Raw genomic sequence first — 11,170 nt, forward strand, 5'->3', positions numbered from 1 at the left:
AAGCCTGTATCACAGCGAAAATAAAGTGAAAGAAGGCTAGGCACGCATACGCAGCATTCCTGGAGAAAAAAATTATGATAATGCAATGATCCCTTTGTGCTCAACATCAAATTATGTCTGTGCCTGCCCATTATTATAATATGTCTGTGCATGTTAGGTCTTTAGTCGATGCTTCGGCTGCCTACACTCGACGGGGAAAAGAGAGGATCCTACAAATGATTGAACAAAAAAAAACTATGAACATCATGTTGGCATTGCCTGAGGTCATGCTGAAGGGACCGTGTGTCTAGTCATCACTGTGGTGCTAAGACGCTTAATTTCTGTTGAATAGGTGGACTAAGTTGTAAAAGTGAAATTTTATTGATTCAACATACAAAAGAGAATGTATATATATATATATATATATATATATATATATATATATATATATATATATATATATATATATATATATATATATATATATATATATATATATATATATATTTAATCAGAATTGTCATCACAAAACCAAAACCAGTTGTTAGACTAATTGATGCGATGAACGAAAAAACTACACAAGGAATAACATCATTAACGATGGTGCGGAAATGGTGTGGTATCATAATAAACAAGAGAAGGTATGTTTTCTAGATTGATGGGACTGTTGTAATGATCAAATTTTTAGTGCGTGGTTGAGAGCGTTTCAAATGGATATTGCACTGAAACAGGTAATCTAACTGCTTCTGCTCATTTAGACGGTGCCCAAGATACACGTTGTTCATACCCAATAATGCAATTTATTCATGATTTAGTAAACATTAAAAAATACATTTCTTGGTTTCCTACTAGCTTCGGACACTCTTGCATGTTTAACTATTGGGCTGTGAGCTTCCAGAACTGATTGCCTTCAAGATCGAATGTGGTCGTTTTAATGTCATTTTTGTGAACTTTACACTTGCACTGCCTTTAGGGCTAGGCGCGGGTCCTAAAGATAGGGAAAGTAGTGTCATGTATCTTTTGGGTAAATGTGAAATACATTCAAGAGATACGGTAATTGTGGCTGTTTTGGTAATGATCAATGTGGTCGTTTCGTGGCTGTATATTCAGATTCTCAAGTGCTAACAAACGGCGTCACGCGCTTGAAAACCGGCCGTAGAAACCTCATTGAAATGGTGGGCAAATGCTCGTGGTCATGTACTGAGATGTACGTGCACTTTGACGGACACCTGATGGTTACAATTTATTGAAGACCCAACTGTTCATAATACGCGTGCAGCATTTTGGTGAATATTAGTAATTCAAAAGCCGTACATAAACTTGTGTTTTTAAGCAGCATGATGTCACTAACAATCCGAACATACAAAATAGGCACAAAAACACCGCCATCTCCACTTCACACCAATGATTTGTTCCTACGCAGATGTTCTCATGAGCTTAGGAACACCATCTAGCAATTTCTTGTAAAAACGGCTGCAGATCAATTTATTTTGACGTTATTTAAAATTCCGTAAACAATTAAGACATATATTGTTGTTTCGTAAGTATTTACAAACTTTGTTGTGCCAGAAGAATCCAGTGGCCTGAACGTCCGGCTAATCGTCCAGGCACTTCTGCGTACAGTTCGTGAATACTCGCAAATATGATCGAGCTACACTAGGACATCGCTACGACAGTATAAAGCTTTTAACTGCAACCTCAACCCATTTTGGCAACTCTGTTGTTTATAGAACAATTAATAGCTTCACTGGAGTCATAGCCTCGACGTGCTTTAGAGTGGGGATCTTGAACTCTACCTACACCTATACTAGAGACCGATAATTTCACGAGCAAGATCAATTTTAGTTATTTGTAACGATTTACAGTCAAAACCTTGGGGGCTTATTTTATTCATTCGAACCCCAGTTAAATTTTTGTTGTCGTTATGGAAGCTAATTGACTTGCTAAGTGGCATACAATTAGCTCCTCCCAGGAAATTTCAGCCTACATCATTTTTGTTCTGAATTTGTAAATATTTACTCAAATACGTGAAAGGCTTATTTGTCTTGCACGGCGAAGTCTTGTACGTATGTGTTTTTATTTCATTGACACTAAGTGGCCCTCACATTATAACGATATTTTAAGAGGTACTGTGGAGTCTTCTTTCACTTGTCCAAGAAATACTCAGCAAATGACTGGCATTCGCTACATACCAAAAGTTCTCATTGGGTACCCACGAAACCATTCTTTAAAATAAAATATCTACGTGAAATTATGAGAACTGCATCAACAAGACACATCGGCGTTTGAGAGAAAAAAATCATTAGAGTCCTGTCTTTGCTGTTATTATGTTAAACTCTTTCTTTTCTGTGCCCATTCGAATCGACCACTCTTGACCGAAGCTTTGAATTGTGAATTTAGTCGTGTTGAAATAATTTCTGGTTGACCCAGCACTTTGTAGTAGTAAGTTCAGCCAATTAACATTCAGAATCAAGTTCAGTTTCCTTGTTTTGATAAAACAGTGATTTTTGGCACGCCGTCGCGCAAAGAAATGTGAATGCGTTGTTAAGAGAATGCGCATGGCTGGTAACTTCGCAGAAGCGTATGCCCCTCGTGCTCATGCTACAGTAACATCAAAGTTATGTAATCAAAAGAACTTTTGTAAGTCAAATAAAAATTAGAGTGGCACGTTCACAATCTGACAGTGTTGGGCAGAAATAAAGATAATTAATTCACGTCAGCTGTTGAATGGAAAGCTGCTGCTTGGAGTGAGGAAAAATATTTTCTACAAAAAGATTTCTGAAGGTCAGCTGCATGTGTAAAGTGTGAAGGTGGCCTTCACAGTCATTTTCCAGCTTCTTTGGTTCAGCTTGCAGTGTTATATAAATAAAGGACAGCATCTAGTGGCACTAGTTGATCTTATAGTGTAGTCATCAGGCACGCATTAGTATAACCTGCGCCGCAAAAACACATGCACCGCTCAAACCTATCTTGCAACCACACCTTAAGTGAATGAGGATGAGTTTAGAGTACGAAGCTCACTGTACATCAGCTTCGAGTTTTGTCACTACGATGTTTTGCGTAAGCCAGAAGTATCTGCAGCTGTTTAGGGCTTTGTTTTGTTTACAGTCTTAAATTGCCTCCTCTGCCGCAATTACTCTGCTGATGAAGTTTGCGCACAACCTTATAGCTACTCTGGTTACGTGTGAGGTTCTCACGTCACTGGGGTGTGGTGTGCATGGATGGGTGGATGGAGCCACAGACAAGTGGAAGCACGGTTCAAAGCACGGAGAGACGCTTTGCTCCAGTCATCGTCATTCACTCCGTAAATATGCTGTATTATTTTTATTATGCCGTGCAAAAAGCAACAAACAATGCTAGGATGAATATATTGAGACGCCGCCCTATTAGGAGTGAAGTGGCTCCCTGAAAGAGGTGACGCTAGAAAAATAGTTAAGTACATTGCACCTCTGGTTTATAAAGGGTTCATTCACATCACAATCGTCCATCTATAGTGGAACACTTGCAGGTTTCTATTGCAGAAATAAAAACTAGAATGTACTGAGAATAGTGTACAAGTTCATTTGTGTCTCACGAAAAAACCAGCAATGTTTCACCACATGGCACGAGCTATGAAGAACCACTTCGGTTCAAATTTTCTTTCTCTTATAAATAGAAACAATTTGTACTAATGTCGTTATTTTCATGTTGTTCTCGAGTGAATTATTTTCAAAATGTATGTATAGAATTTACTTTGTTTTGAATATTTTTGCATATATTAGCCTTGTACTGCCCTGCTTGCCAGCTAGAAGTTAAACATTTCCCGTTTTTGACATTTATCTTCACTCTGAGACAATTTTTGTTACCCGAAATCTGATGTTTTCTGTAAAGAACCTTTCATTGTTAAAATTTTGCCATGCAGCAATGTGTGCTTGAGTGCATTGAAAACTGGCAAAAACTATTTTCTCAAGACTAATGAAAAATAGCCATTTCCGTGTAGTAACGAAAAAAAGACGCTTCGTTATAACTTTGGAGAAACGCAGCCATACCCTATTCACGATTACCTCTGTGATATATATCAATGAAGCAATCAATATATTTTTTCATCAATCATAAGATCTGCAAAACTCTAGTATAATGCAAAAACAGTAAGCCGACAACCCATTGGTAATGTATGAGACATGCAGGTACCATCGGGTCAACTATGGTGTAAGAACTGCATTCATAGTTCATTCAAATAGAAATCAATGATGTAAAGGAAAACAACACAACTACACCATTAATGAGATGTGGGCCGTGAGCGTGCTCTCAAACACCACAGACCAATGGAAGCGGGACATTGATTTTTAATGCAAGCACCGGTCTACAACGCTGGCTTTCATTTTTGGACGGTCAGCTGTAACTTATAGCCGGTCGATAAGTGTTACAGTAGATGGGCGTGCCGCAGATTGCCAATTGCGAGCTTTAAAACGCTGCGGCTTTCGTTTTTCGCGCTGTTTTCACTTTCGAAAGCATTGACATGACTACGTAGCCAAGAAGCTTACCGATCGTTGTTGCGCGTTCACAACTTCCTTATACTGAGCGTATGATGTAAATACAATGATTGTATCATGTGACAAACACTCGTGTTATCTTTAGAATAAGCAATATTGTGCGTTTACTGCACATATAGGCGTACACTTGTTTTTTTAATCGAATCTTTCGGCCACAATGAGACGCTATTATTTCCGAGAAGGCTTGTAGTTACAATAATAATATCAAAAAGTGCACTTCTAGTCACCGTCACGAACGTCATCACGCTGTCTGGCGCATTTCCTTAACTGAATGCTCCTTTGAAACTTCTGGTCTTGGTGACCAACAATAAAAAAAATCTGAAGGGGTATTGCAAGAGCAGAGGTACCATGTTACTCTCCTCAGAGTTCTTTAACTCCGTGGGAGAGTAGAGCACATTTGGCTGCGGAACGTTATCTTTCGTTCAATGCAGAGTAAAAGAGACAGCGAACTCTCTGCTACTCAAGTAGAGTTCCCAATCTACGCAACTCTTTTGCTAATGAGGCCTTAAAGGTATCTGACACTCCGTCCTTGCTGACGGAGTACAATCTAGCTCTTGCATGTTACCACCGACGTCGCAAAACAGTATAACTGTCTCGTTACCATACGCCTCTGAGCGTAGTCGCCCCAGATGTAAATTTAATTCGTCAAGTAATAGGATAGCTTTCAGTGATAACTAAAGCATGCTTGTGTGATTGTGAACGTTTGTAGTACCCAAAGCGCCACTATCAACAACTTCGAAGCAAGAAACAGCGGCAACATCTAACGCATCGCCAAAAGTTAGTTTACCACATAAACAAACTGCAATTAGGTAAGGTAAATCTCAGCAGATATTGTAAAAGAACGGTCAAAAAACTTCAACAGCTGGGTTCAAGTTCATCACCTAGTATGACAAGGCGGGTACTTTACCACAACGCCACGTTGTGCACCGCTTACTGCCTTGTAAAAAAACTAGTTGAAAGAAAAACGCCGTTCCACTTCTTGGGTCGTAGTTTTAACACACACGCAATTTTTGTTTCTCACTAAACCTTGAGTCTTCATGATATGGGAAATACTAGCGTCCGCGCATTACATGCTCCTAATGCCGAGACGTCAAGTTTCTTTCAGAGTTGACAACATAGAAAAGAAAATATAGAAAAATTATCGAGAACCTGGGGCAGATGATTTACTGCCGAGTGCCATAGCCGTTACTTGCTTCTTCTGCTGGTTGACGTGCGCCCTACTTTTATGCCGACTGTAATGCTCGATAAACATGCGCGTAGTGGATTAAATTAGGTGTATTTTCATTGCGAAAGCGACGATATGCTATAGTGCAGCGGCCATGTTAGAGTGTACTCATTTGCATTTGTAAAACGATAGCTGGAACTACTTAACTGATAGCTAAAAACCAAATTGCATGCGCATGAAAGTGTGTCATTGTGTTACTTTATGAACGTGCACCGAACGACAAGCCTGTCTTTCCACGTATGAGCCAGCGAAGTGCCGACGAGTGCGCACGGCGGCTGTCGGCGGTGGCCCGTGTGCGCTGCACCGCAGGCTGACAGGGTGTCGCATCGATGCTCATCGCTCCTTGTGCGCACGCCAAACGCAAGAAACGATGGTTCATTCAAGTTAACCAATGGCAAAGATCTACTAGACAGTCATTCTCCCGCCTTCGGCGTAGCGAATTTTCAAAACCAGAAGCGCCGATGACATATATGACGAACTAGACGGGTAAACTAGGCCTACAATCGCGGGAAGCTGTACGGGTCACATTTACTTGGACTGATCTCGGCACATGTGGCTCGCGAAAGCTGACATTTCAGCGATCCGCAAGCCTGTCATTATTGTATTAAAATGTAGACGAGGTAAGCAAGACTATAAGGGTTGCGAGATACGAGTTGGAGTTGAGGTTTTGCCGAACAGCGTTGTTTTTCTGGTGTACTAGTACAAACCGCGGCATCGAAACTCGGAGATGACGCCGGATCGTAACGTTCGTATAATATTTTTCGGCCAGCACTGCAAACAGATTGTCCCAACTGTGTTTGCAAGCGCCAGAGTACAATTCTCAGGTTAAGCACGAGGATATTCACCACATTGAGCCAATATAACAGAATACCAGTTTATGATTGAAATTTAGTATGGAATATGGCGTTGTACGTCATGTAGTTTTATAATAAAAAGTCGACGTGCTTACAGAGTGCCGAACGACCACCAGATAGTTACGCATGCTAGTTGTATGTCTGCTCTTCAAAACGCGTAAAAAGCAATGTAGCGCCACCTGCACTAGAAGGGGGCTAGACATCATGCTTATAAGTACCGGTTGCTGTGTGAATGGTTGTCCGTAGCGCGAGAGGTATACGTTTAGGGTTGTTGTTTGCTTTGTTGCGTACTATTATAATGTGTATGCTGATGTTGGTCCTGCATATGTGACGTAGCGTTGAAGCAATCTATGCAGCTAAATGCTTTTGCGAAATGCTCGAGATAATTTCTTCTTTTGTTTTTTTAACGTTAGTCTTATAGCGCAGCTGGAGTGCTTCTACTCTTGAAGGGAGTTGAAGCACTCTAACTCTACCGTATTGTAAAAGTCCGTAAGGGAGTAGCGCAACTCCCACAGAAGCGTGACTGTACTCGGGCGAGGCAGCTTGTTCACTCCCGTTCAGCCAGAGTACCAGTGCTCTGTCGAGAGAGTGTGCATACTCTGTGCAGAAGAGAGTTCCCAGCCCTCTTGAAAAGAGAGTGAAGGATGGAACAAGCCTCTACTCCCTCAAAGAGAGTTGCAAGCACTCTCTTGAGGCTGTGAGTGAATATAATTGGGTAAGTGGAAACAATCTCCAGTTCCCCAGAATATGGAAACTTCCTCAATATAAGAAACAGTACTTTTCTTTGTGTAGCGCCTCTGAAGAAGTTTATCTTTCTCTGGAAGTCTGCGAGGCACAGTGTGGCTGTCTGGCGAACAACGTCTGGCTGCAGTCTCACCTCTCAGAAGCTGCTCTGTATTAAAATAGGAGTACGGCCATTTTTCATACAGGGCATATGTTTGCCGGCGTTCTTGGCATTGTTATCAGAATCATGGCGTTCCGCTTCTGAACAGGATTTTGAATTTTTTGTTTTTGAAATCTACGAAAGAATTGATCTAGCTGCTTCTCAATTGCTACAGTGCCTTTGTGGCATAACCCTTTGAGTTTCAAAACATTACTAAAATTCATAGTGCGTGCCTTTCGCATTTGTTACGTTATGGTGTTACTTTTAGAACTCTCATTTCTATGAATTTGTCATTGCCTACATTCTCTGCAGCTGGCGCCTTATTTGACCGCTAAAATGCCAATATGTCATGCCAGGAGAACAAATTTTGTAATAAGAAAGCATAAAACACCACAGCTACATTGAACAAAAAGAATAACGCAGCGACACATGCTAAGCTTTCAGGGCCTTGAGATCTCTGGTTTTCGCTTCAAAAATCTCGATGGCTAAACAGCAGACACCGATAGGTGCTTTTCTTGTGCAACTATTTTTGTGAGCGAACACGTACTTTTCTCATTTCCGTTAAAAAAAACTGAACTAAATACTACGGTTCTCTTTAAAATGTCTTGCTTTCACTTAAAAACCGCAACAGCTGGTCAAGACATATCACTCAATTGTACTTAAATATATAGAGGTAAAACTGCTATAGTTGTAAAATCACCAGGCAACTGTGGGTAGCAGATCCCACATACCTGGTAGTCAATGTTATGCGAAGCATGCAGAAGAAAGGCGAGACCATGTGATATGCTACTGCCCTTGTAACCCCTATGTAAGAGGAAATGCAGACAGCACTAAGGTAAATTAGTGTCAGCGACTTAACTTGTTAACTACAAAAATATTATCAGTATGTGGGTGCATATTACGTACAAGTTAACGTACACTTCACAAACACAAGGACTTCTTCGCCAGGGCACAGCCTCAAGAAGGTAAAGCTATTGAAAAAGTATGCAATATGAGTATATTTTTTAGCAATTATCTAAACCATTCTTCAACTCTCACTCGAATGGTCAGCTCCGTGACCTGATCTCTTTAGTCCGATGTCTTCTTTAAAGCGGCCGTTACTGTTGCTAAGGAAATACGTGAATATGCTACGACGGCATATGAACACACATAGATAACATCTCGGCAACAGAATTCTATGCTACCTGGCATTAGTGTCCATTAAACTCTACCAAGACACGCTAAGGAAAGATCGAGTTAAACTTGCTAACAGCTGTACACTTGCGGCATCAACCCGAGCACTAGCACGCTGCCCCTGATGTACAGCGAGAATAATTTAGCTGGCTGTAGGATAAGTCATTTATTTGCAAAAAAAAACTTCCTTCCAAGGTATCAAAAGCATGCCTTAAACTGCACAATATATGAGGGTATTACGAAATACTTCCAAAGAAAAAGAGAATACCAACGCGAACTAGACTGTTATAGTAAATGCAGTTCTTAGAATGGTACTTAAGTTGGGTAACAGAACCTGTAATAACAACAACCTCCATCAGAAGTATTTTTTTTTTGTGAGAGGGTGCCTGAACGAAACATGGATACCTTTCTTCAAAGCTTAGTGTCATGCAGACGTTTATAATTATGCTAGTTTACTGAAAATTTAAAATTTTCGTGGGCACACTACACAGAATCGTGCTGCTCCAAGTACTAATGCAAGTTATACCTCTTTGGTAAGAAGGTAGGTCATGTGCAAGTGGATGAGTTACAAAAGCGATACATGGAGGCAGTAATTCTGTGAAACGAAAACAGAAAAATGAACAGCTTGAGTGTACAGAGGATGAAACTGCAGGGCTTTAGCCACATTGAAATTATCATGTTACGGTGCCCTTTTTCTAGGTTGCAATTCTCTGATCCCTACGCACAGTCTAAACATGTAGTGAGATATTTCCGGGGTAGCAAACAAGTAGCAGAGCTCGACTTCAATGGATTCTAATGGTTCGGCCATCATGACGTCTTCAATAGAGCCCTTATTCACTCTCAATCGCTAAGTACAATATTGTCTAGTAATTATGTCCATGAAAGGTTTCATGAATTGATTGGGGGAGTCGTGCCTGCTCTTCATTTATCAAAGCGCTGCGGCAGTGGAAGCTGCAAGTTTTTTTTATTAGCAAAAGTGCTACACATGAACAACTGAACTTGTGACCACTTTCGCCACGTGTTATTTGCACTGTGGTGAGCATAATTGGAGAGAAACCTACAAGAGTACGAGGCGAATAGCCTGAGACACCTATTGAACCAATTGTAATAGGTCCCTCTCGAAAATATAGCGACAAATGTGGCACTTTTTTATTTATTCCATTTTATATTGCAATTATCACCCGGTGACGTCCTCAGTTTTATACACTATTCCTTTAGCAATGCCTTGATCCCTCAAAACTGGAAAATAGCCAGAGTAGTTCCCTTATTAAAAAAAACAAGGGCCAGGTTTTAACATCCACATCATCAGGTCCACCTTTCTAACATCTCACCTGATTAAAATTTTACACAGCATTTTAAGTAGCAGAAGTAGTGTTTGAATGGCAGACAAGTTATATTCAAGCCAAACCAAATTGATTTTTCTAGCGACTGTTCAAATTGGTGTGCTGATGCCGCTTAAGAGAGCCGAATGCAGCTTGCCCGAAAAAGAGTTCGGAGGCTAGTAACACTAGACACTGCTAAAGCCTATGGCAGCCGATAGGTATAGCGCGAGAACAGAACGACGACGCAGAGACAAGAAAAACTCGAAGAACACGAGCGTGTCCTTCGTGCCCTTCTTGTTTATGCGTCGTCGTTCTGTTCTCACGCTATAACTATCCTCGTGTCATACCAACTCGCCCAAACTGCCGCACTTATAACAATGACGAGCGCACAATGTCATCGAATACCCTACAGGAGTTAAACTTCCCGTGATATTTTAAGTGGGTAGCAGAGTTTATAAAATAGAGGAAATTTTAATGTGCAAAGAATGGATGCCGTTCATCCAAATTCAAACAGCAACACGGAGTTCATCAAGAGCTGTCTTATCTGCGATATTATTCATTTTTACAATAAAATCTATTCCTATTTAACGAGATATCACTGTCTACATTTATGCAGACACTATCGCGTTTTTCGCTGCAGATAGTTACATCTATTTTTTGCAACAAAAGTTTCCTCAAAATTTAGCTCCTGTCAGTTTCACACCCTCTAATCTAAATTAAAAGTGCTTTCTTGGTACTTACTTTAGCAGATTCTATTCAGATTTTCGTACTATATAAGCAGGATTCAATTTCACAAGTGAAGTTTACCAAATATTTGAACAATATTTATAATAGGAAACTTATCTAGATTCCTCACATAATGCGGAAAAAGCACAATGGGCTTCAGGCCAATTGCGCAGGTTAAGCAACAGGAATTATGGGTTTTGTAGACACACTTTATTATTGATATACAAAATGTACATGCCGCCAATACTGAAATTTCGGTGCATATCATTTTCGGGTGGTCCGGCGTAAGAAACAAAACCTTTAGGTCTGTTAGAGCGAGAAGCGCTATGTGTGTTTGAGAGTCCCCTTGTACGTTGCTAATAATTTAATGTATCAGGAAGCTCGCATGCCAACTATGCTTTCCCTATTTCATATCCTAACTGTATAAAACATTCTTAAAATTTTGCAAAATTTTACAGCTTATCGACTAGACTATG

The sequence above is a fragment of the Rhipicephalus microplus genome, chromosome 2, assembly GCF_043290135.1.
Source record: "Rhipicephalus microplus isolate Deutch F79 chromosome 2, USDA_Rmic, whole genome shotgun sequence".
Classification (NCBI taxonomy): Eukaryota; Metazoa; Arthropoda; class Arachnida; order Ixodida; family Ixodidae; genus Rhipicephalus; species Rhipicephalus microplus.